Consider the following 24,544-nt stretch of genomic DNA (forward strand, 5'->3'; position numbering starts at 1 on the left):
TTTTTAATGAATCTTGCTTAATACTGTCCATTAGCTGTCATGCCCAGTCAACAAAATGCTTTAAATTTGAAAGTGTAGAGCACATGGCTTGGTTGAGGGTTTTTTTGTTTTGTTTTTGTGAGAAAAGCAAATGCAAAGTTGGAGAAATTAATACGGGCATGTTGCCTGAGATTAGAATGACTAAGATAAGTTTTTTTTTTTTTTTTAATTTGTTCAAGGCAGACATGGTGTAAGGAATATGCACCACCAGACTAACTGCCTGGGCCACAGAAACCTATGCTGCAAGCCCTCCTGGGTGCTGACTGCCTCTTGACACTTTTCAAAATGGGCATTGCAGCGGTGGTGTAGATCCTGTCCATTAAGTGGAGAACCGGGGAAGTGAAGGGTTTTCCCCAGACCTTTAAGGTGGGTTCTTGTTTGGGGTGGGGTTTTTTTTTTTTTCCTCCTCCCTTCTGGAGTTTTACTTTTAAATGATACACTGCAGGCCTCAGGCATGACAGGCAATGAGCAGGTGAAGAACCGATGGGAAAGTGTTCAAAAACTCCTGTGTTAGCTAACAGGCTTCTGAATGTATCGCTGTGGTCCACAGAGGAGGCTGGACAAGGTAGCAAGGAGATGATGTATCAGCTACTGCAGCCTTAAAACAAAGTTGGTGTCTCTTTGGACTTTAAAATTGTTCCTATGCAGCTTATTTTATTTTTGTTTAATCAAATAAACAAGAGGGTTTTTTCCATGGAAAAGCTGTGTCTGTGTGGTCCTTGATTCGAGAATATAGAAGGGTGCGTATACTGCCATCATGAAAGGGCGGTCTGTGATGGAAGATCCAGAGGAAGTACTCTGATCAGTGGGTCAGATTGGGTCCGTTCAGTGTTTGCAAAACAGGTGGATACCAAGACTTTATTTTTTTTGTTTAACATTAAAAATATTTTTTATTTATTTGGCTTGGCAGCTTAATTGCAGCACATGGGGTCTAGTTCCCCTACCAGGGATCAAACCCAGGTCCCCCCTGCATTGGGAGCACAGAGTCCTAGCCTAGCTGCTGGACACCAGGCAAGTCCCTAAAACGCCTTTTTTTTTTTAAATTTTATTTTTGGCCACACCCTGTAGCATGTAGGATCTTTCTCCGACCAGGGATGGAACCCAGGCCCCAGCAGTGAAACTGCCTAACTAACCACTGGACCACCAGGGAAGTCCCCAACTCCTATTTTTGGGGGGGGCGGTAAGGCAATTTTTATTTTAAAGAACAGTTTTAGGTTCATAGCAGAAATTGAGAGGAAGGCACAAAGATTTCCCAGAGGCCTCCTACCCTCACACATGCATAACCTTCCCCTGAGACCCACACCCTCCTGGGATTTCTTTCGGATGATGCAGTGATCTAGAGCTAGGCAATGGTGATGGTTTTACAACTAAGTGGGTGAATTCTATGGTATATGAACAATCTCAATATGAGAAGGCACAGTACACAAATCAGTACATCTGGTCATATTAAAAATTAATGCTTAAATGAAAAGGTTTGATTGGTTTTTCTGGACTTGTATTGGGAGGGCCGTGTGGCAAGCCTATCCTGAAAGTTGTAAGTGGTAATGATACAGTGCCATTTCCCAACAGGGCTATTTCTTGGGCCTATTGATCCCCTGCTGAGTTCTGGCCCCTTTTCCAGGACCTCAGGCAGTATTCTAAGGAAGCCAGCATCACCAGCCCGGATTTAGGAATGAGGCAAACACACCCCGCCAACCAGAGATGTACGTGTGACCAAAATATGTACAGTTGTTACTTTTAAAATCTTTAGAAAATCAGTCCAATGAACATTATAAAAAAGTGAAAACAAGGCTTGGCCTTGGAGAAGATATTTATAAAGGTATGGAAACCTGAAGGTCAGTCATGTCCAACCGTTTGCGACCCTGTGGACTGTAGGGTCCACCAAGCTCCTTGGTCCGTGGAATTCTCCAGGCAAGAACACTGGATTGGTTGCCATTCCCATCTCCAGGGGATCCTCTCGACCCAGGGGTGGAACCCAAGTCTTCTATGTCTCCTGCATTGCAGGCAGCTTCATTACCCCACAGGCATCATAAGTAACAGCAAGTGATATTCCAGAATATGTAAAGAATTACAAATCAATAAGGAAAAATATAGCCCAGTTAAAAAACAAGCAAAGGATTGGTTAAGTAATTTATAGAGTTCAGCTGCACTAGAGCTCAGGGAAATAAACTAGACAAAAATAAGATACCATTTTGTACTCAAAAGTTTGACAAAAATGTTAAAGTCTCATTATAGCAAGTGCTAGGAACTGTCATACACAATTGGTGGGAGTGTACAACTGTTAGCAGGGGTATTTGTCAATACCTAGTAGATGGAAGACGGGTTTGCACTGAGATCCAGTCCTTTCACCTCCTAGAGTGTGCTTTGGGGAGATTCTAGCACAGGACATGAGAAAAGTCCCTGTGATACATTTATTCACTGGACTATAAAATGAATGACCAGGAGCTAACTGTGGGTACATTTAAAAGTCGCAGGAGCTAGTTTCAGGGGGACTTGACAGTATACCTTTTTTGAAATATAAGTTCAAATTTTATTCTTTGCTCAATATGGAAAATACCTAAATCACAGAATTGAAGAAAATCCACTTTGTTTTATGCAAACTATAAAAAGGCCAACCAAAGTCAAACCATGTTTGATGAAATTAATAATTTTAAATTAGAAGCCAATATATAATGTTTGTCTCAGAGAAGTGCTGGATATATAAGAACTTTTAGTTACTTTGTCTTTTATTAACAATGTTTGGGCATATTAATTTTATATTTTTAATGCTATTTTTAAAGCAACAATGGAGGTAAGAAAATATCCTTTACTCTTAAAAGTATTTTTAGCATGGTCTTGTTTAATCACTGAGTCGTGTCCTATTCTTTTGCACCCCCATGGACGTAGCCTGCCAGGCTCCACTGTCCATGGGATTTACCAGCCAAGAATACTGGGGTGGGTTGCCATTTCCTTCTCCATACAGTAAGACTTTTACATGTTTGAAAAGAGCTCAAAACAATACTACATGTTTGTGGGGTTTTGTTTCATGGGTTCTTTTTTTGGGGGGGGGGGCGGTGGGGAGTAGGTGGGCCTCGAAGAGCAGCACTCAGGTTCTTAGTTCCCAGACCAGGGATCAAACCCATCTCCCCTGCAGTGGAAGTGCGGCATCCTAACCACTGGACCACCAGGGTATTGCCAACAGATGCTTACTCTTGATCCCACGTGCCCAGGCCAATGCCAGGATGAAGGCATTCCTAGAAGAAATGAGGAGGTGGGGGAGGTTGCATTTTGGTGTGGACGGTGTGTGGGTTTTGAGCTAGGTTTTGAGGCAAATATTCCCGCAATATTGACAAATGTGAACATGACCTTGTTAGTCCAAAATCATACAGACGTTATGATTTTGGCTGGGTGTTCACCCACTCTTAACCTCTCTTTTGCTTGGTGGATTCCGTGATGTGAATGTACTTTCTGCTCAACCAAGCCCTTCGATAGGGCTTGCTGGAACAGGTGGCCTAACAACAACTATTTTCCTGGATGGGGTAATTTCCTACTGTTCGACTCAGAAGATGTCAACTTTGATTTCAGTGATTGGAGGCTTATCTTGGCAACTTTCACAGTCAAGCATTCCCAACATTAAAAAAAAAAAAAAGTGTTATTGAAGTAGAGTTGATAACGTAAAATGGCTATCACAGGTAACAAAAAGAATTCTATTTCTAGTAATATGTGCTACCCTTGCTCCAAAAGGCTAGACAGTATTTTCACTGGACCAAGCTAACTATCATTGAATCTGAAACTTTTAACTGTTTTCTTTTTTTGGCCGAGCCACGTGTCTTGTGGGATCTTAGTTCCCTGACCCAGGATCGAACTGGTGCCCCGTGCAATGGAATTGTGGAGTCATAAGCACTGGATTTCCAAGGAATTCCCAACACTTTTAAGTTTTTACAGCACGTTCTGGGCAGGGACAGACCCTACTGCTTGAGAGGAGTTCAACAGCAGCCTGGACCACCATCTGCCAGATGAGTTGGGATTAACTGGGAGGGGCTGGCACACGCTCTAATCTGGACTGAGAGATCTCATCAGGTTTGGGAAATCAGTTTAGGAATGTGACTGTAATGTTAACTTCTGAGATGGGAATGAGGAGAGAAAGGAGGAGGGATCCGCCCAGAACATACTGTCCCCCAACCGGGAGGGCTGGGCAGGTGCCAGCATGTCAAGGTTCCCAGCCAGTTCCAGCAGAATCCCCGAAAAACAAGCTCTGTTGTGACTCCAGCACCACCGGTATTCACTGTACCTTCCACGTAGCAACATACTCTCCCAACTAGATCTCCCTCCAGGACGTTTTTCCTAAAGCAAGTGAGACCAAGATATAGGCAGAAGCCCACCTTGGAAGAGTATGGGCTTCCCCGGTGGCTCAGCCTATCAATGCAGGAGACACTGGTTCGATCCCTGGGTCAGGAAGATTCCCCTGGAGGAAGAAATGGCAACCCACTCCAGTGTTCTTGCCTGGAGAATCCCACGATAGAGGAGCCTGGTGGACTACGCCATGGGGTCGCAGAGTCAGACATGACGTAATGACTGAACAACAACCTCAGGTCATCAGGCATTAGATCCTGGAGGTGGGGGTACCTGCTATAGAGCACCTTTTTTTTTTTTTTGGTGAAATCGCTGACTGCTTGCCTCTATCAAAGCATTTTGTAAGCCAAAAAAAAAAAAACCACTTGATAGGCATTGCTTCCCGGTCCATCATCAACTGAAGTTTGCTCAAACTCAGGTCCATTGAGTCTATGATGCCATCCAACCGTCTCATCCTCTGTCGTCCCCTGCCTTCAGTCTTTCCCAGCATCGGGGTCTTTTCCAGTGAGTATATTGTATATATATACATACAATGAGTATATTGTGTATATATACCTATATACACACAATGAGGAGAAGGCAATGGCAATCCACTCCTGTACTCTTGCCTGGAAAATCCCATGAACGGAGGAGCCTGGTGGGCTGCAGTCAGTCCATGGAGTCTCGAAGAGTCGGACACAACTGATCAACTTCCCTTTCACTTTTCACTTTCATGCACTGGAGAAGGAAATGGCAACCCACTCCAGTGTTCTTGCCTGGAGAATCCCAGGGATGGGGGGAGCCTGATGGGCTGCCGTCTATGGGGTTGCACAGAGTCGGACACAACTGAAGCAACTTAGCGGCAGCAGCAGCATACACAGTGAGTATATGTGTTTGTATATATACAATGAGTATATTGTGTATCTATATGTACAATGAGTATATTGTATATATATTAAAAATATATAACTAGGGACCTACTGTATAGCACAGGGAACTCTAAATATTCTGTAATGGCTTATATGGGGAAAAAATCTGAAAAAGATTGGACACATACATGTGTATAACTGATTCACTTTGCTGATTCATACCTGAAACTATCACTATAAATCAACTACTGTTCAGTGGCCCAGTCGTGTCCGACTCTTTGCAACCCCATGGACTGCAGCACGCCAGGCTTCTCTGTCTTTCACCATCTCCTGGAGCTTACTCAGACTCCAAAAAAAAACTACCACTGAGTCGGTGATACCATCCAACCATCTCATCCTCTGCTGTCCCCTTCTCCTCCTGCCTTTAATCTTTCCCAGCATCAGTTTTTCCTAATGAGTTGGCTCTTCACATCAGGTGGCCAAAATATTGGAGCTTCAGCCTCAGCCTCAGTTGTTCCAATGAATATTCAGGACTCATTTCCTTTAGGATGGACTGGTTTAATCTCCTTGCCATCTGAGGGACTCTCAAGAGTCTTCTCCAGCACCACAGTTCAAAAGCATCAATTTTTTGGCACTCAACCTTCATTATGGTCGAACTCACATCCATACATGACTACTGGAAAAATCAACCATTCTCCATTAAAAATTAATTTTAAAAAATTTTTAAAAAGAGGCACTGCTTACTACTTTGGGTTTCTTTTTGCTTTTAAATTTTTATTCCATTCTGTTTTAATACTTTTTGTATGAATTTCCCCCTAAATATGTATATTCTTTTATTCTTTCTTTTATCTTTATATATATGTTTTCTTTCTTATATATTTTTATTGTTGATTATGCTAGATGTGCAGGTCTGTGTGTGTGTGTGTGTGTATGTGTTCAGGTTTGACTATGAACTGAAGAGTTAATTTTCATATTTGTCAGTTCTCCAGGAATCTCTGCCAACACCACCCATAACAAGTTGTGAAACTGAACACATCTTCTCTCCTCCCTGCCAGCTGGCTTCCTTTAGCAACCTCCTCACCCCTGCCAGGGGATCTTCCCTTGTCACACTTACAGACAAGAGATTTGGCAATGCCCTTTTGTTCATTCATTAGTTCATTCTATAGTCAAATATTCAAACATTTTAAGTCTCTTTCTTTTTTGTAATATTTATGTATGTATTTGGCTGCACCAGATCTCATGTTACGTGCCAGACCTTTTAGTTGTAGCATTCAAACTCCTAGTTGCGGCATGTGGGATCTAGTCCCCCAATCAAGGGTCAAACCTGGGTCCCTTATATTTGAAGCACAGAGTCTTAGCCACTGGACCACCAGGGAAGTCCCAATCCCATTCCTCTTTTTTTTTTTTTTCCCATTCCTCTTTATTTCCTCTCTCATTATGCTTCTCCTGTTATGTGCAGAACTACAAAATCCTCCTTCTCTGCTGTCTCTCCTCTCCTAGCCTCACCATCGTGCTATTTCCCCCTGTATCCTTTCACCACACTGCCCAGAAGGGACAGGTGCCTTGGAGCTCAGCTCAGTGGTTTGGCTTGGGTGGGTGGGATGATAAGGATGTAAGAATTGCTCAGAGTTGGGGGACTGGTTCTATGGCAGATGCAGGCCAGGGCCAGGGATGAGAATTCCCCCCCCCCCCCCCCAAAGCCGGGGGACTGAGAAGAGCTGGAAAGAGCTGAAGCTAAGAAAATCTGAGGGAAAACATGTTAGTGGAGAGCCGAGCCAGAGGCTTGGTGATAGGTGGTGCTGGAAGTTCATCCAGAGGTTCAGTGACTTTCCCTATGTGTCAGACAGGAGCCCAAACCCAAGGGTGTGGTTCCAACCTGGGGTCAAACACCTTTCTATGTTTTGGTTCTGGTGAAGCAAGGAATCAAGCTTCCATCTCTTCTGCCCTAGATTTCATCATTCAGCCCTGGGGAAAGAAAGACTTCTGTGGACCCCAGGCCAGAAACCCCAACTTTCAGAGACCCCTAATTCAGATGCTGCTGCCTTCTCATAACTGAAGCTGTTTTACCTTGGGGCTCACAGTTCTTGTCTCCTCCCTGCTCAGATGTTGCACCTTCCTGATCTTTTTCTCCTCCAAATACTTCAGAACCAGGAGTGTTTGAGAAACAACAGTCGCTGGAGAGAAGGTTAGAGAAAAATCAGTGTTTTCAGGAAACAGCCAGATTTTAGTATTTGGTACTTAGTATGTTGAACGTGGAGGAAACACTGAGGGATATGATAGAGGATGTTGGGGTGGGATGGAAGAAGGGCCTGATGAATGGGCATGAGGTCAAGGCTGTACAGTGGGAGGGTTTGGGGGTGTTGGGTTTTTTCCCAAGGTTGTACTGCCCTTCCTAGCCCAGTTGCCCTCCTAAAGAAGTTCAGCCCAGTCCTCTCATTTTAAGGCAACGAGGTTTGGGTTCAGAAGGGAAAATGCTGCTGAGTCTTCTTTTCTCAGTCACAGGTTCTGAGTCTAGGATAAAGTCTGAAGGGTTTTTTTTTTTTTTTGGCCATGCAGCAGCGATCTTAGCTCCCTGACTAGGATCAAACCTGTGCCCCCTGCAGTGGAAGCGCAGAGGTTTAACCAACCACTGGAACACCAGGAAAGTCCTCTGTGGGGTTTTTTTTGTCAGCTCCAGGCATAGCCTTTTCCTATTGGAACCCTCCTGGTATGGGGACATCACCCTCGAGGCAAGCCATTTTCCTGAGGCTTCCATCTGCTGGGCCCAGTTTTACCGATGCCATCTTGAGCTGCCTGCATTCTGGAACTGTCTTTTCCTAAAGAAACCTCGCGTGGTGCTGAAAGGGCTGAAAGGAGATACCCAACATCCAAGGTCAGGAGGGGCGGCCATGAGGAGATACCCCTCGTCCAAGGTAAGGAGCAGCGGCTGTGCTTTGCTGGAGCAGCCGTGAAGAGATGCCCCACATCCAAGGTAAGAGAAACCCCAGTAAGACTGTAGGTGTTGAGAGAGGGCATCAGAGGGCAGACAGACTGAAACCACAATCACAGAAAACTAGCCAATCTGATCACAGGACCACAGCCTTGTCTAACTCAATGAAACTAAGCCATGCCTCGTGGGGTCATGGTGGAGAGGTCTGACAGAATGTGGTCCCCTGGAGAAGGGAATGGCAAACCACTTCAGTGTTCTTGCCTTGAGAACTCCATGAATAGTATGAAAAGGCAAAAAGATAGGACACTGAAAGTTGAACTCCCCAGGTCGGTAGTTGGCTGATATGCTACTAGAGATCAGTGCAGAAATAACTCCAGAAAGAATGAAGGGATGGAGCCAAAGCAAAAGCAACACCCAGTTATGGATGTGACTGGTGATAGAAGCAAGGTCAAATGCTGTAAAGAGCAATATTGCCTAGGAACATGGAATGTTAGGTCCATGAATCAAGGCAAATTGGAAGTGGTCAAACAGGAGATGACAAGAGTGAACATCTACATTTTAGGAATCAGCGAACTAAAATGGACTGGAATGGGTGAATTTAACTCAGATGACCATTGTATCGACTACTGTGGGCAGGAATCCCTTAGAAGAAATGGAGTAGCCCTCATAGTTAACAAAAGAGTCTAAAATGCAGTACTTGGATGCAATCTCAAAAATGAAAGAATGATCTCTGTTCGTTTCCAAGGCAAACCATTTTATATCAGGGTAATCCAAGTCTATGCCCCAACCAGTAACACAGAAGAAGCTGAAGTCGAACGGTTCTATGAACACCTACAAGACTTTTTAGAACTAACATCCCAAAAAGATGTCCTTTTCATTATAGGGGACTGGAATGCAAAGGTAGGAAGTCAAGAAATACCTAGAGTAACAGGCAAATTTGGCCTTGGAGTGCGGAATGAAGCAGGGCAAAGGCTAATAGAGTTTTGCCAAGAGAACACACTGGTCATAGCAAACACCCTCTTCCAACAACACAAGAGAAGACTACACATGGACATCACCAGATGGTCAACACTGAAATCAGATTGATTGTATTCTTTGCAGCCAAAGATGGAGAAGCTCTATACAGTCAGCAAAAACAAGACCAGGAGCTGACTGTGGCTCAGATCATGAACTACTTATTGCCAAATTCAGACTTAAATTGAAGAAAGTGGGGAAAACCACTAGACCATTCAGGTATGAACTAAATCAAATCCTTTATGATTATACAGTGGAAGTGAGAAATAGATTTAAGGGACCAGATCTGATAGGCAGAGTGCCTAATGAACTATGGATGGAGGTTGGTGACATTGTACAGAGACAGGGATCAAGACCATCCCCAAGAAAAAGAAATGCAAAAAAGCAAAATGGCTGTCTGAGGAGGCCTTACAAATAGCTGTGAAAAGAAGGGAAGAGAAAAGCAAAGGAGAAAAGGAAAGATATACCTATTTGAATGCAGAGTTCCAAAGAATAGCAAGGAGAGATAAGAAAGCCTTCCTCAGTGATCAGTGCAAAGAAAGAGAGGAAAACAATAGAACTGGAAAGACTAGAGATCTCTTCAAAAAAATTAGAGATACCAAGGGAACATCTCATGCAAAGATGGGCTCAATAAAGGACAGAAATGGTATGGACCTAACAGAAGCAGAAGATATTAAGAAGAGGTGGCAAGAATACACAGACGAACTGTACAAAAAAGATCTTTACACCCCAGATAATCACAATGGTGTGATCATTCACCTAGAGTCAGACACCCTGGAATGTGAAGTCTAGTGGGCCTTAGGAAGCATCACTACAAACAAAACTAGTGGAGATGATGAAATTCCAGTTGAGCTATTTCAAATCCTAAAAGACAATGCTATGAAAGTGCTATACTCAATATGCCAGCAAATTTGGAAAACTCAGCAGTGGCCACAGGACTGGAAAAGGTCAGTTTTCATTCCAGTCCCAAAGAAAGGCAGTGCCAAAGAATGCTCAGACTACTGCACAATTGCACTCATCTCACACGCTAGTAAAGTAATGCTCAGAATTCTCTAAGCCAGGCTTCAGCAATACATGAACCATGAACTTCCAGATGTTCAAGCTGGTTTTAGAAAAGGCAAAGGAACCAGAGATCAAATTGCCAGCATCTGCTGGATCATCGAAAAAGCAAGAGAGTTACAGAAAAATATCTGTTTCTGCTTTATTGACTATGCCAAAGCCTTTGACTATGTGGATCACAATAAACTGTGGAAAACTCTTCAAGAGATGGGAATAGCAGACCACCTGACCTGCCTCTTGAGAAATCTGTATGCAGGTCAGGAAGCAACAGTTAGAACTGGACATGGAACAACAGACTGGTTCCAAATAGGAAAAGGAGTACACCAAAGCTGTATGTTGTCACTCTGCTTATTTAACTTATATGCAGAGTACATTATGCGAAATGCGGGGCTGGATGAAACACAAGCTGGAATCAAGATGCTAGGAGAAATATCAATAACCTCAGATATGCAGATGACACCACCCTTAAGGCAGAAAGTGAAGAAGAACTAAAGAGCCTCTTGATGAAAGTGAAAGAGGAGAGTGAAAAAGTTGGCTTAAAGCTCAACATTCAGAAAACTAAGATCATGGCATCCAGTCCCATCTCTCCATGGCAAATAGATGGGAAAACAGTGGAAACAGTGAGAGACTTTATTTTTGGGGGCTCCAAAATCACTGTAGATGGTGACTGCAGCCATGAAATTAAAAGACGCTTACTCCTTGGAAGGAAAGTTATGACCAACCTAGACAGCATATTAAAAAGCAAAGACATTACTTTGCCAACAAAGGTCCATCTAGTCAAGGCTATGGTTTTTCCAGTAGTCATGTATGGATGTGAGAGTTGGACTATAAAGAAAGCTGAGTGCCAAAGAATTGTTGTTTTTGAACTGTGGTGTTGGAGAAGACTCTTGAGAGTCCCTTGGACTGCAAGGAGATCCAACCAGTCCATCCTAAAGGAGATCAGTCCTGGGTGTTCATTGAAAGGACTGATGTTCAAGGTGAAACTCCAATACTTTGGCCACCTGATGCGAAGAGCTGACTCATCTGAAAAGACCCTGATGCTGGGAAAGATTGAGGGCAGGAGGAGAAGAGGACGACAGAGGATGAGATGGTTGGATGGCATCACTGACTCAACAGACATGAGTTTGAGTAAACTCTGGGAGTTGGTGATGGACAGGGATGCTTGCGTGCTGCAGTCCATGGGGTCACAAAGAGTCGGACACGACTGAGCGACTGAACTGAACTGAAAGAAACCTTAGGGCTTCCCCAGTGGCTCAGGAGTAAAGAATCCACCTGCCAATGCAGGAGACGCAGGTTTGATCCCTGGGTCAGGAAGATCCGTTGGAGAAGGAAATCACAACCCTGTCCAGAAAAATCCCATGGACAGGGGAGCCTGGCGGGCTACAGACCATGGGGTCCCAATGAGTCGGACACGACTAAACGACAACAACAAAGTAGCTTTTAGGTACCAGAAGATGCTACTGATCCCCTTCCCACTCCTCAGCCCTGAACTCCTCCCATTCTTCAGACAGTTAGGGAAATGACAAGAGCCTATGATGCGGTTATCTGTCCTGTTACAGTTGAGGTCGTCCAACGATTCAAATGCAGGCTTTTCCATCTTCCTCCCTTGTGCAGATGATCAAGCTGAACTCGGGTTAATTCTCCTCCCTGAGGCCACGAAGCTTGGTGGCTGTGAAACCTGGCTCTGAGTGAAGCTTGGTCTCGGTCTCCAGAGCTCTTACAAGCTGTTATTACGCAACCTGCCTTCACTTCCTGGCTGTGTGACAAGCTCCTAGTCTTATGTGGTAGGGAGTGGCACAATAGCAGCGCAGTCTCCATGCAGGATCACTGAGGTTGGTCTGCCTGAGATCAAAGTCTACCAGGTTGGAGAAGGCTTAGAGGAGAAGGAGAAGATGGCACTCCATCGGCCTCTGATAGAAGAACTGGAGTTAACTGCGAAGGAAAGTTAGAAGGGCATTTATGGCAGAGGAATCAGTGTGAGTGCAGGATGGGATGTTCAGCCTCCTATTACTCACAGCCCTGAGCACTGACAGCACAGTGGTGAGATACCTAGATGTTCCCGTAGCCCTTGCCCCACACGAATTCCCAAGACATGCCTCTCTCTGTTGACCTTCGCTGGCCACAAGGCGGCCGCCCCTACACAAGTCGCTCCCGGGAGCTCTGGATAAACTTCCAGCCTCGAAAGAAAGGACACACCCCCACGGAGCCACTGCCTCTGAGACCATTTGGCTCTGATTGGCTGCAAGACTTGCGCCTTCAGGCTAGCCACTCAGAGGCGCCCGCCAGTTCCCCCTTGCTTCTGATTGGCTGAGAGGAGCGCATGCTCAGACATACCACGGGCCACAAGCTTGGAGGCAGAACGGCCGTTAACTGGCCGGGGTCGTCATGCGGTTTCTTTAGAGACTCGCTGGTGTGTGACAGGTAACTCAACTGGGGAGCAGAGGAAGGAGGGGAAGGGGAGGCTGTGGGGTCCTGGGGCGGCCCTCACCCACCTCGGAGCTCTGGAAGGCTGCAGAGCCGATCAAGTGAGGGCCAGGCTATTGGGGGGTACCAGGCCCCATCTCCCCCGGAATCTGGCTCAGGGCGTGGAAGTTCACCTGACCTGTGAACCTGGGCCATTTCCTCCCCTCAGTGAGTCTCTGAGTGTGATATGGGGACAAACTAGCGGTGAGGACAGGCTGCTGGGGGCCTGGTCTTACTTGGTGTCGAAGGGTCGCATAGGGGTCAGGGGTACGAAAATGGTTCATCAACCGTTGATCCCCTTTGAGGTGACGACGAACACGTTGCTGTCTTCTTGACTCCACACTGATACATTTGTTTATAATTAGAAAGTAATGCAAAAAAAGAAAGAAAGTAATGCATATTTCCTTCTTTGGAATTGGTAGAAAATTGTATATAGTGTATATTTCTCTGGTAGCAAAGAGAAAACTAGCTGTGGCTCCAGTCCTCACTTGGTTGGAAGGAAAAATTGTCAGGGCTAAGCCTCAAGAAGGAGCTGTAGGGGTTGTAGTAGTGACCTTCGAAGAATGGGAGAATGGTCTTTTGGGCTCGAGAGAAAGCAAGGAGATGGGAGTTGAACCTCTCATGAGGGTATTCTTAAGGTATACCTATGAGATAAAGCCTTACAGCCAACACCTAATCTCTTCTCAATCTGTATAATTTTGTCACAAAGGTTGTAAAACTTATAATCATGTAGTTTGTAACGTTTTAAGATTGGCATTTTTCATACAGCATAATTTTCTGTCCCTTCAAGTTCTTGTAACTTGACACTTATTTTTAGGGGAGATTGGGGTACTTTGAGGACCATTGTAGACCTTGAAGCGATAGGAGCGGATCCCTCTTAGCCAAATCTGATGTCAAGAAAAGACAGCTCAGAGCTCAGGCATTGGATATTAATCTAGGGTCCATCACTTAGCAACTTTATGAAGTCGGCATGGCTACAAATATGTTTCTCAATTTCCTTATCAACATATGGAAGATAATGAAGAAACCTACGTTATAAAGTTATTGTGAGGATTGAAAAGGATAGTACATATGTACTCAGTAACGTATATATTATAAACATTCTGTAGTTCATCTTTTAGAGTTCTGTTATTAATCCATTTTACTCATGTCAATGTGAGAGAATAAGATTGATTGACTTATGGCTTTTCATCTTTGAAAAGGCCAACAATAAGCTCAGTCTATGTCTAATCTTCATTACCGTTATTACTATGATCTACCATACTAAAACCGTCTTCAAACTGGTCATATAACCCTCTAAGACTTTTTTTTTTTTTAGTTCTACCACTTTATTGCTACCAACCCATCTCCCTCCACCCTCGTGCACACATGCTCAGTCATGTAACCCCATGGACTGCAGCCCGCCAGGCTCCTCTGTCCATGGACTTTTCCAGGCAAGAATACTGGAGTGGGTTGCCATTTCCTTCTCCACCCTCTTAGACTTTAGACTATACTCCTAAGCTCCAGTAATCAAAGCAGTGTGATACTAGCAAAAAAGCAGACTTGTAGATCTATGCTGTGCCCAGAAATGAATCCATACACCTATGGGCAATTATCTACAACAAAGGTATCAAAAATATATAATGGATAAAAGACCGTCTCTTCAACAAGTGGTACTGGGAAAATGACAGCTACATTTAAAATAGTGAGGTTAGAATATTCCCTCACACCACATGCAAAATAAACTCAAAATGCTTTAAAGACCTACATGTAAGACCAGAATCCATAAAACTCCTAAAAAAAAAAAAAAGAATACTCTGACATAAATCATAGCAATATTTTTTGGATTAGTCTCCTAAGGCAAAAGACATAAAAGCAAAAGTAAATGAATGAGACCTATTTAAACTTAAAAACCTTTGCACTGCAAAGGAAACTATTGACAAAATGAAAAAAACTATGCAGTGTGAGAAAATATTTGCAAATGATGTGACAGGAATTAATATTAAAAATATATGAACAGCTTATACAACTCAAAAAGCAAACAAACCAATCAAAAATGAGAAGATCTAAATTAACATTTTTACTGAGAAGTCATACAGATGGCTAACAGGTACATGAAAACATGCTCAACTTTGCTAATCATCAGAGAAATGCAAATCAAAACCACAATGAGGTGTCACCTCACACCTGTGAGAATGGCTATCATCAAAAGGCTACAAATAACAAATGTTGGGGAGGATGTGGAGAAAAGAGAACGTTTATACACTATTGGTAGAAATGTAAATTGGTACAGCCACTGGAAAACAGTGTTTGTTGTTATTGAGTTGCAAAGTTGTGTCCCACTCTTTGCCACCCCATGGATTGCAGCACACCAGGCTTCCCTGTCGGGAAGACAGTATGAATTCAGTTCAGTCACTCAGTTGTGTCCAACTAACTCTTTGCGACCCCATGGACTGCAGCATGCCAGGCCTCCCTGTCCATCACCAACTCCTGGAGTTTACCCAAACTCATGCCCATTGAGTCGGTGATGCCATCCAATCATCTCAACCTCTGTTGGTCCCTTCTCCTCCTGCCCTCAATCACGCAGGGAAGCCTTGTTTGCTGAAGTCTTATCAGGTTGCAAGGTATTGGACATGACTGAACAACTGAAGTGAACTGAACTGATACCTGTAACTAACATAGTACTGTAAATCAACTTTTTATTCAATAAAAATAATAAGAAATAAGAAAATAGAATATCTGGCATTTTAGATAATAGGAAATGCTAGAGATAAAAAGAAAAGCAGAGTGGGGATTGATAGCGTATGTCAGAGAGGGTTGGCATTTTCATTTCGATAAGAGTTGAAGATCTCATTTGGAAAGTAATATTTTGGTAAAAGCTTGAAAGGGATGGGAGAATTTATGTATGTGAAAGAAGAACATTTGAAGCAGAGGAAAAACCAAATGCAAAGGACCTGAGGTGACAACATGCCTGGTAGCATGTTTGAGGCAAAGGTTAGTGTGGAGAAAGATAGGGATTGATAGTAGGACATGAGGTTAGAATATTAGGGGTAGAGTCTTAAAGTCATAATAAGGGCACTTACTTGTGTGTGCATGAAACAGTTTCATTTAGGTATAATTCACATACCATAAAAGTCACTTTTAAAAATGTACAATTCAGGGGTTCCCTGATGGTCCACTGGTTAAGAATCTGCCTGCCAAAACACTCTCCGACATAAATAAATCACAGCAGGATCCTCTATGACCCATGTCCCAGAATATTGGAAATAAAAGCAAAAATAAACAAATGGGACCTAATTAAACTTAAAAGCTTTTGCACAACAAAGGAAACGATAAGCAAGATGAAAAGACAGCCCTCAGATTGGGAGAAAATAATAGCAAACGAAGCAACAGACAAAAGGATTAATCTCAAAAATATACAAGCAACTCCTGCAGCTCAATTCCGGAAAAATAAATGACCCAATCAAAAAATGGGCCAAAGAACTAAACAGACACTTCTCCAAAGAAGACATACAGATGGCTAACAAACACATGGAAAGATGCTCAACATCACTCATTATCAGAGAAATGCAAATCAAAACCACAATGAGGTACCATTACACGCCAGTCAGGATGGCTGCTATCCAAAAGTCTACAAGCAATAAATGCTGGAGAGGGTGTGGAGAAAAGGGAACCCTGTTACACTGTTGGTCGGAATGCAAACTAGTACAGCCACTATGGAGAACAGTGTGGAGATCTCTTAAAAAACTGGAAGTAGAACTGCCATATGACCCAGCAATCCCACTTTTGGGCATACACACTGAGGAAACCAGATCTGAAAGAGACACGTGCACCCCAATGTTCATTGCAGCACTGTTTATAATAGCCAGGACATAGAAGCAACCTAGATGCCCATCAGCAGATGAATGGATAAGGAAGCCGTGGTATATATACACAAATGGAATATTACTCAGCCATTAAAAAGAATTCATTTGAATCAGTTCTAATGAGGTGGATGAAACTGGAGCCCATTATACAGAGTGAAGTAAGCCAGAAAGATAAAGACCAATACAGTATACTAACGCATATATATAGAATTTAGAAAGACGGTAATGATAACCCTATATGCAAAACAGAAAAAGAGACACAGATGTACAGAACAGACTTGTGGACTCTGTGGGAGAAGGCGAGGGTGGGATGTTTCAAGAGAACAGCATCGAAACATGTATATTATCTAGGGTGAAACAGATCACCAGCCCAGGCTGGATGCATGAGACAAGTGTTCCGGCCTGGTGCACTGGGAAGACCCAGAGGAATCAGGTGGAGAGGGGGGTGGGAGGTGCGATCGGGATGGGGAACACATGTAAATCCATGGCTGATTCATGTCAATGCATGACAAAAACCACTACAATATTGTAAAGTAATTAGCCTCTAACTAATAAAAATAAATGGAAAAAAAACATTAAAAAAAAAAAAAAGAATCTGCCTGCCAATGCAGGGGACATCGGTTCAATCCCTGCTCCAGAAGATCCCACATGCCACGGAGCAAAAGAGCCCATACACCACAACTGCTGACCCTATGCTCTAGCGCCCGGGAGCCGCAGCTACTGAGCCCTGTGCCCCAGGACCCACACTCCACAAGAGAAACCAGTGCAGTGAGAAGCCTTTGCACCGCAACAAAGAGTAGCCCCCTCTCATCACAACTAGAGAGAGAGCCCACACACAGCACTGAAGACTCACCACAGCCAAAATATAAAATAAATAAATCTTTCTAAAAAATGTACAGTTCAGTGGCTTTTTGTATGTTCATAGAGTTTTGCAACCATTGTCAGTCAATTTTAGGACATTTTCATCTCTCCCGAAAGAAACCGCATACTCGTTAGTAGTCACACAGCATTCTTTCACGCTCCTCTGCCCCAACCCTGTATAACAATCTACTTTCTTTATAGGTCCACCTATTCAGGGCATCTCATATAAATGAAACAGTGTTTGGTCTTTTGTGATTGTGACTGGCTTCCTTCACTTACCATAGTGTTTTCAAGGCTTGTCTATGATGTAGCATATACTAGTACTTCATTCCTTTTTATAGCTGAATAATATTCAATTGTATGGTGATACATCTTTTTATCCAGTCATCAGTTGATAGAGATTTGGATTGTTTGCACCTTCTGACTATTTGAGCTTTCATTTACATGTCTTTGTGTGGATATTTGTTTTTATTTCTCTTGGGTATATATCTAGGAGTGGAATTTCTAGGTCATATGGCAACTTCTTTAGTTTGAGGGAATTCCCACACTCCTTTCTGAAGTGACTACTGTTTTACATTCCCATAATGATGTGTGAGGGTTCCAATTTCTTTACAACCTTGTCAATACTTGTTATCTGTCTTTTCAGTTACAGCCATCCTAATGGGTATGAAATTGTGTGTCATTTCCCTGATGGTTCGTGATGTTCACTATTTTTTCATGTGCTTATTAACTGTATCTCTTCTTTGAAGAAATGTCTGTTCAGTTCTTTTATTCGTTTCAAGTTTGATTATTCGTCTTATTATAAGAGTTTTTATATATTCTGGATACAAGTCGCTTGTTAGACATACGTATTTTTCCCCATTCTGTGGGTTGTCTTTTTACTTGATGGTAACCTTTGAAGGTCCGTCTAGTCAAAGCTATGGTTTTTCCAGTAGTCATGGATGGATGTGAGAGTTGGACCATAAAGGAAGCTGAGAAGACCCCCTTAGGTTGGAGGAGGCAGGAAAAAAAAAAGAAAGAAAGCTGAGCACTGAAGAATTGATGCTTTTGAACTGTGGTGTTAGAGAAGACTCTTGAGAATCCCTTGGACTGCAAGGAGATCCATACAGTCCATCCTAAAGGAAATCAGTTCCGAATATTCATTGGAAGGACTGATGCTGAAGCTGAAACTTCAATACTTTGGCCACTTGATGCAAAAAACTGACTAATTGGAAAAGACCCTGTGATGCTGGGAGAGACTGAAGGCAGGAGGAGAAGGGGACAACAGAGGATTAGGTGGTGGGATGGTATCACCAACTCAATGGACATGAATTTGAGCTCTGGGAATTAGTGATGGACAGGGAAGCCTGGTGTGCTGCAGTGCATGGGGTTGCAAAGAGTCTGACATGACTGAGCGACTGAACTGAACTGAACCTTTGAAGCGTATAAGTTTTTGTGAAGTCCATTTTATTTTTTCTTTTGTTGCTTGTAGTTTTGTAATATGTCTGAGAAGGTTTTGCCTAATCCAGGATTACATTTTATAACTCAAAATATCTTAAATTATGACTACGATTAATTTGAAGATGCTAAATTGTACCTTCTGTCACCTGCTGGTAAGATTCATTACCCTAATACTGCAGTTTTCAAAGTGTGGAATGTGGAGCCCTCTGGTGGGAACCAGAGAGTCTTTTAGAGTGTTTGCAAGTCCAAAACTAAGTTCATAATAATGAGATGTTCTTTGCCTTTTTCACTATGTTGATATTTGCACTAATGGTGCAAAAGCATTGGCAGGTAAAACCAGTTGGCAGCATCACCACCTGTAGCTTCTGGGAAATTTCATTGTACATTCTTTAGAATGCAGAAGAAAAAAATTAAAAACACATATATACAGTTGACCCTTGAACAGAATGACTGACTACTTGGGTCCACTTACGGGTGGATTTTTTTCAATAGTAAATCCAACAGTACTACGCAGTTGGATCCAAAGGTGGTTGAATCCATGGATGCGGAACTGCTTACATCGAAGTCCAACTTAATTTATACTTGGATTTTTGACTGCATGAACAGACGATGGGTACCTCTAACCTAAATGTTGTTCAAGGGTCAATAGTAGTTCTACAAATACTTTAGAATTTAGAAGTTAAAATTTAATCTGTTATTATTAGTAGTATTATAAAAATAGTTTTGACCTCATGGGCCACTTGCAACAATCCTGGAGTCCCTCTAGGGGTCCACGGACCATACTCCAAGAACCACTGTCAAAATAGATCCTTTGATAGAAGAATTATTTGAAGTGCACTTTAAATTTCTACCGTTATCACTTATATATTGAAGAATCTTTGATGTAAAGAAGTACTAACTTGGGGGAGGACAGTGAGGAGAAGGAAGGATTTATTACTTCCTGTAAATAAGGAGAACGAGGATCTTTTTCCAAAGGAGTTGCCCCCTGAACTGTAAAATTGGCTAGTTTTTTTGAGGGGGGTAATTTTTAAACCAGGAGTATGTGCATATTCATGAAGGGGCTTGAGCAGAGGGGAATTCAGCATAGAATTGGGGCAAAGGTCAACAGAATCAAGCTTTAGTTGACTGAAGTCAGGAGGGTCAGTGTCATCATTCCATCCTCCACCTGGGTAGGAGCCTTAGTTCCTCCAGAACCAGAACTGGTGTCAGTTGAGTGAAGCTCAAGTTCTTTATGCCTTGTCATAGAAAGAAGTCAGTGAGAGACAAAGTGATAGGTAGGAAGGGGATTTATTTAGAGAGGTGCACATTCCATAGATAGAATGTGATCCATCTCAAAAGATGAGAGCAGCCCTGGGAGAGAGACACTCCACAGAGTGTGGACCATCTCAGAAGGTAAGACGCTAAGTATCAATATATAATTTAGTGTTCATATGTGACTTTCAGTATATATGAAAGGGAGATCAAACCAGTCAATCCTAAAGGAAATCAGTCCTGAATATTCATTGGAAGGACTGATGCTGAAGCTGAAACTCCAATACTTTGGCCACCTGATGCAGAGAACTGACTAATTGGAAAAGACTCTGATGCTGGCAAAGGTTGAAGGCAGGAGGAGAAAGGGATGACAGATGAGATGGTTGGATGGCATCACCAACTTGATGGACATGAGTCTGAACAAGCTCCGGGAGTTGGTGATGGACAGGGAAGCCTGGTGTGCTGCAGGTTCCATGGGGTCACAAAGAGTCAGACACAACTGAACGATTGAACTGAATTGATACATGAAAGGCAGTATATTTTAATTTTTAATTATTATATATCACTTTATTATATGTGATCATAAATGCATTTATTACTATATTTATAAATACAACACATCCAGTTTCCTGAATAATCTTTACATATTTAAGCTGTATATTATATAGAATCATATATTCCATCATGTATGTATGAAATGTATGATTCTGTGTGTATGCATGTGTGATCAGTCGTGATTGACTGAGACCCCATGGACTGTATGTAGCACACCAGGCTCCTCTAAGACAGTATGTTTTATTTTTATTTATTTATTTATTTTATTTTATAAGACAGTATATTTTAAATTAGTACATTATATCTGTTTTTAACTTTTCTAAATTCTGTGATGAAAAGACTATGTGCATATCATCAGAGTGTGGCCCTTAAAATAACTGCCAGAATCAGGCACTGATTTCTAGTTTGGGTGCAAAAATAATAGTCAGGATCTGTCCTATGGACACAACAGCTAGGTTAAAATCTTTATCATTCAACTACTTATGTGAATTTTTCTAGGTTTTAACCTACAGTAATATTTCTCTCCAAACATTCCAAACTCTGTAATAATAAGCTGTGACTGCTAAACCGTAAGGTGGGAGGGAGTGATAATGTTGGTGATTGTCTTGAGCACCTCCCTAGGTAAGAATTTTGAAACTTAACTTCATGAGAAGGAATATTTCTTCACATGTAAATTTTTCACATATTTAAGAATTGTAATATTTTTTGGATTCCCCAAATTAATTCTAAACTGAATTTAAATGTTACATATAAAATAAATTTGAACTGAAAAGCTGATTACATTACTTCATAGCACATAACCTGCGAGAGGCCCTAGTATGCAGATGATGATGTGACAATGAATTTGGAGTTGCCTTCAACTTTGGGGGAAACAGAAGAAACTGAAGCACAAAACAGAAACTTAGAGAAGCTGAAAGAAGCTAAAGTATTTAAAAACATATTAAATGGGTGAGTTTAAATACTCTGGTTATTTCCTTATTTGCAATATTGTTGGTTAGAAGATTGTGCTCATGAATAAATGATGTAAGTTATGCTCAACGTAGAAAATGCATTTCTTTGTTTCATTCTCATAATTCCAAAATCAGTTTTGCATGTTAAAATATGTTTAATATAGCTTGACTGACACTTTTGACCAAATCAGTTCCCCTTCTCAATTATATACGAGAGATCCTTTTCAAGTGCGTTATTATTGATCACAACATCTCTTTCTTTTTTCCTTAAATAAACCAAGACACTAAGGTAAGTATATATTAAAACTGCTAACATTGTATGTGCATATCCTATAATGTAAAATGAGCCCCATTTAAAAAAAAAGTATGTAAGAGGAGGGCTTTTATGATGCAGATACAGTGGTGTTCTGTGGATATTACATGAGCTCTATATTACGTTATGTCATTGTGTAGGTGTGAGTACTGCTTATATAATATTTGCACCCAAAAGTGTATGTAAACAGGAACTCACACACAAGTTTACATACACATATTCTTGTTTGATAACACAAAGTATTAAAGTATTCAAAGTATCATTTTATGTTATATGATGTTTAAATATTTTCAGAAAAGAGTGAAAGTTAATTTTTGACATGACATTTTTAAGTACCATAGATAATGTATGAAAAATGTTTTCTGATTAAAAATACGTACATTTTATTTTATACTAGGTATCACTCCTTATCTTGAAATGTTCTCAAATGTCATAGCACGAGACAACCACGGTGGCATTGTGAATATAAGGTAAATACTCAGTCTTTCCCAGGTGACGCAGTGGTAAAGAATCTGCCTGCCAAGGCAGGAAACATGAGACGTGGGTTCCATCCCAGGGTTGGAAAGATCCCCTGGAGGAGGGCTTGGCAGCCCACTGCAATATTCTTGCCTGGAGAATCCCAAAGACAGAGGAGCCTGGCGGGCTACAGTCCATCGGGTCATAGAGTCGAACATGACTGAAGCGACTCAGCACGCATGCATGCACACACTCAGTCTTTCTATGCATCTCCTCATCCACATTGACTTCTGGCACTTAGGAAGGCTTGGTACATCCCAGCTCTTAGCTCTGTGGTGCTAACGTGTAAGCAGATTCTGGAGATGAGTGTTGGTGTGGGAATGTCAGGGAAATGGCAGGGCTCGAGGAGGCCAGAGGAAAGAGAAGCGGGAGGACAGGGATACCTGTTCCTAAGAGATGGCCGAGATAGTGTCTTGACATCCGGGAACACTGAGGGGGGTGTAACCCTAAGGGAATATGGCCCAGTGTTTCTCCTAACTGCTTCGAAACAGTTTTGTTTTTCTTTATTGAAAGCCCTGGGTTTTGCAGCTCAAGGCTCCACTGTTTAGCACAGTACGGAGCCATTATTTTTTGACAGACTTTTCACCTTTTCTTTTTACACTAGCCCAAAAGAAGATGGCAGCAACAGACCGTGGTACACGTCTGCACCCTTTTCCAGTCTCCACGGCCACCACCTGCCTCCACAGGCTCCACCTGAGGATTCTCAGAGCTGCAGGAACGAGAGTTTTTTCCAGCTTCTATCCTCATGGTGACTCCCCATGCAGTTACTTGAGAGCTGTGGTAGACCATTTCTCTGTAATAAAAATACCCATGATACTCTTCTCTACTGCCTCTTTGAAATGTAAGATGGCAGTATTAAAAAAAAAGATGGCAGTATTAAAATTGCTTATATTGAATGTACTGTCATTTCCAAAATTCTTCACATGGCCAAATAAAAATATTCTCTTTGAGTAGGCAAACCTGTATTTAATATTTTGTATCCCAACTGTTTAACAAGGAGGGATCGAACTTTGAGTTAAGGAGAGAGGAAGAACCCCACCGGGCTGACATAGGTAGAAAGTCGTGGTTGGAGGGAACTGGCTACTCCAGAGACAGGATTTGGTGGGTTGTATGTGTGTTGGGGGGGCTACCCTGGTGGCTCAGTAGAAAAGAATCTGCTTGTCAATGTAGGAGACTCGAGTTCAATCCCTGGGTCATGAAGATCCCCTGGAGAAGGAAATGGCAACCCACTCCAGTATTCTTGCCTGGGAAATCCTATTGGAAGAAGTGTTGCTGAAGCTGAAGCTCCAATACTCTGGCCACCTGATGTGAAAAGCAGACTCACTGGAAAAGACCCTGATGCTGGGAAAGATTGAGGGCAGGAGGAGAAGGGGGCGACAGAGGATAAAAGATGGTCAGATAGCCTCATCGACTCAATGGACATGAGTCTGAGCAAACTCTGGGAGATGGTGAAGGACAGAGGAGTCTGGTATGCTACAGTCCATGGTGTCACAGAGCAGACACGACTTAGTGACTGAAAAACAATGTGTGTTGGGTGGTAGTTGCTCTGGAGGAGGAAAGGAATATATGGTATGCTCTGAAGAACTGATGGAACATGTTGGTGTCTCCCAGTATGGAAGGGGCCTCTCTGGAGTCTCGGCTGCTCCATGAAGACTCTGCAGCCCATCAGCAGTGTCCCATTGTTCTTTTATGCTAGTTCCCAGAGTTCAACAACTATAAAATCACCAGTGGGGGAAAAAAAAATTAAAACAAATCACCAGTGGGCGTTGAGTTGCCGGGGGTGGGGGTGGGAGTTGGAGGGGTGGTAGACAATATTTGGGGGGTTTCCTAATAGTGTAAAAAGTCTCTCTCTGAAAGAAAGTCATTGAAATTGGCCTCCATACTGAGGAATGGTTCAACAAACTCATAAATCAAATGATTACAGATATATTTCTACTGATTGGGTATAGCAAAGATGAAAAGGCAGGAGTGTCTCCCCAGCCTGTTCCAGTGTTTGGTGAATTTGAAGAAAGAGATGAGCAGTGTTCTTAGATCAACAGCTTCTTCCAGACTGCCAAGCAGAAGCCAAGGGAACTGACCGAGGAGCTGCGCTGCTGAGGTGGCTGCCGGGAGTGGGGTAAGTGTTCGGC

At 42.5% G+C, this 24,544-nt stretch overlaps 1 long non-coding RNA gene across 1 annotated transcript; it reads left to right on the top strand.

Annotated features, from left to right (window-relative positions):
* Positions 1–12,516: 12,516 nt before the first annotated feature.
* Positions 12,517–23,374, top strand: LOC110145561 (uncharacterized). Its single transcript, XR_002316255.2, has 4 exons — positions 12,517–12,642; positions 21,430–21,584; positions 22,297–22,369; positions 23,020–23,374. It is a non-coding gene; the product is annotated as an uncharacterized lncRNA (long non-coding RNA).
* The last annotated feature ends 1,170 nt before the right edge of the window (positions 23,375–24,544 follow it).

The sequence above is a fragment of the Odocoileus virginianus genome, chromosome 26, assembly GCF_023699985.2.
Source record: "Odocoileus virginianus isolate 20LAN1187 ecotype Illinois chromosome 26, Ovbor_1.2, whole genome shotgun sequence".
NCBI lineage: Eukaryota > Metazoa > Chordata > Mammalia > Artiodactyla > Cervidae > Odocoileus > Odocoileus virginianus.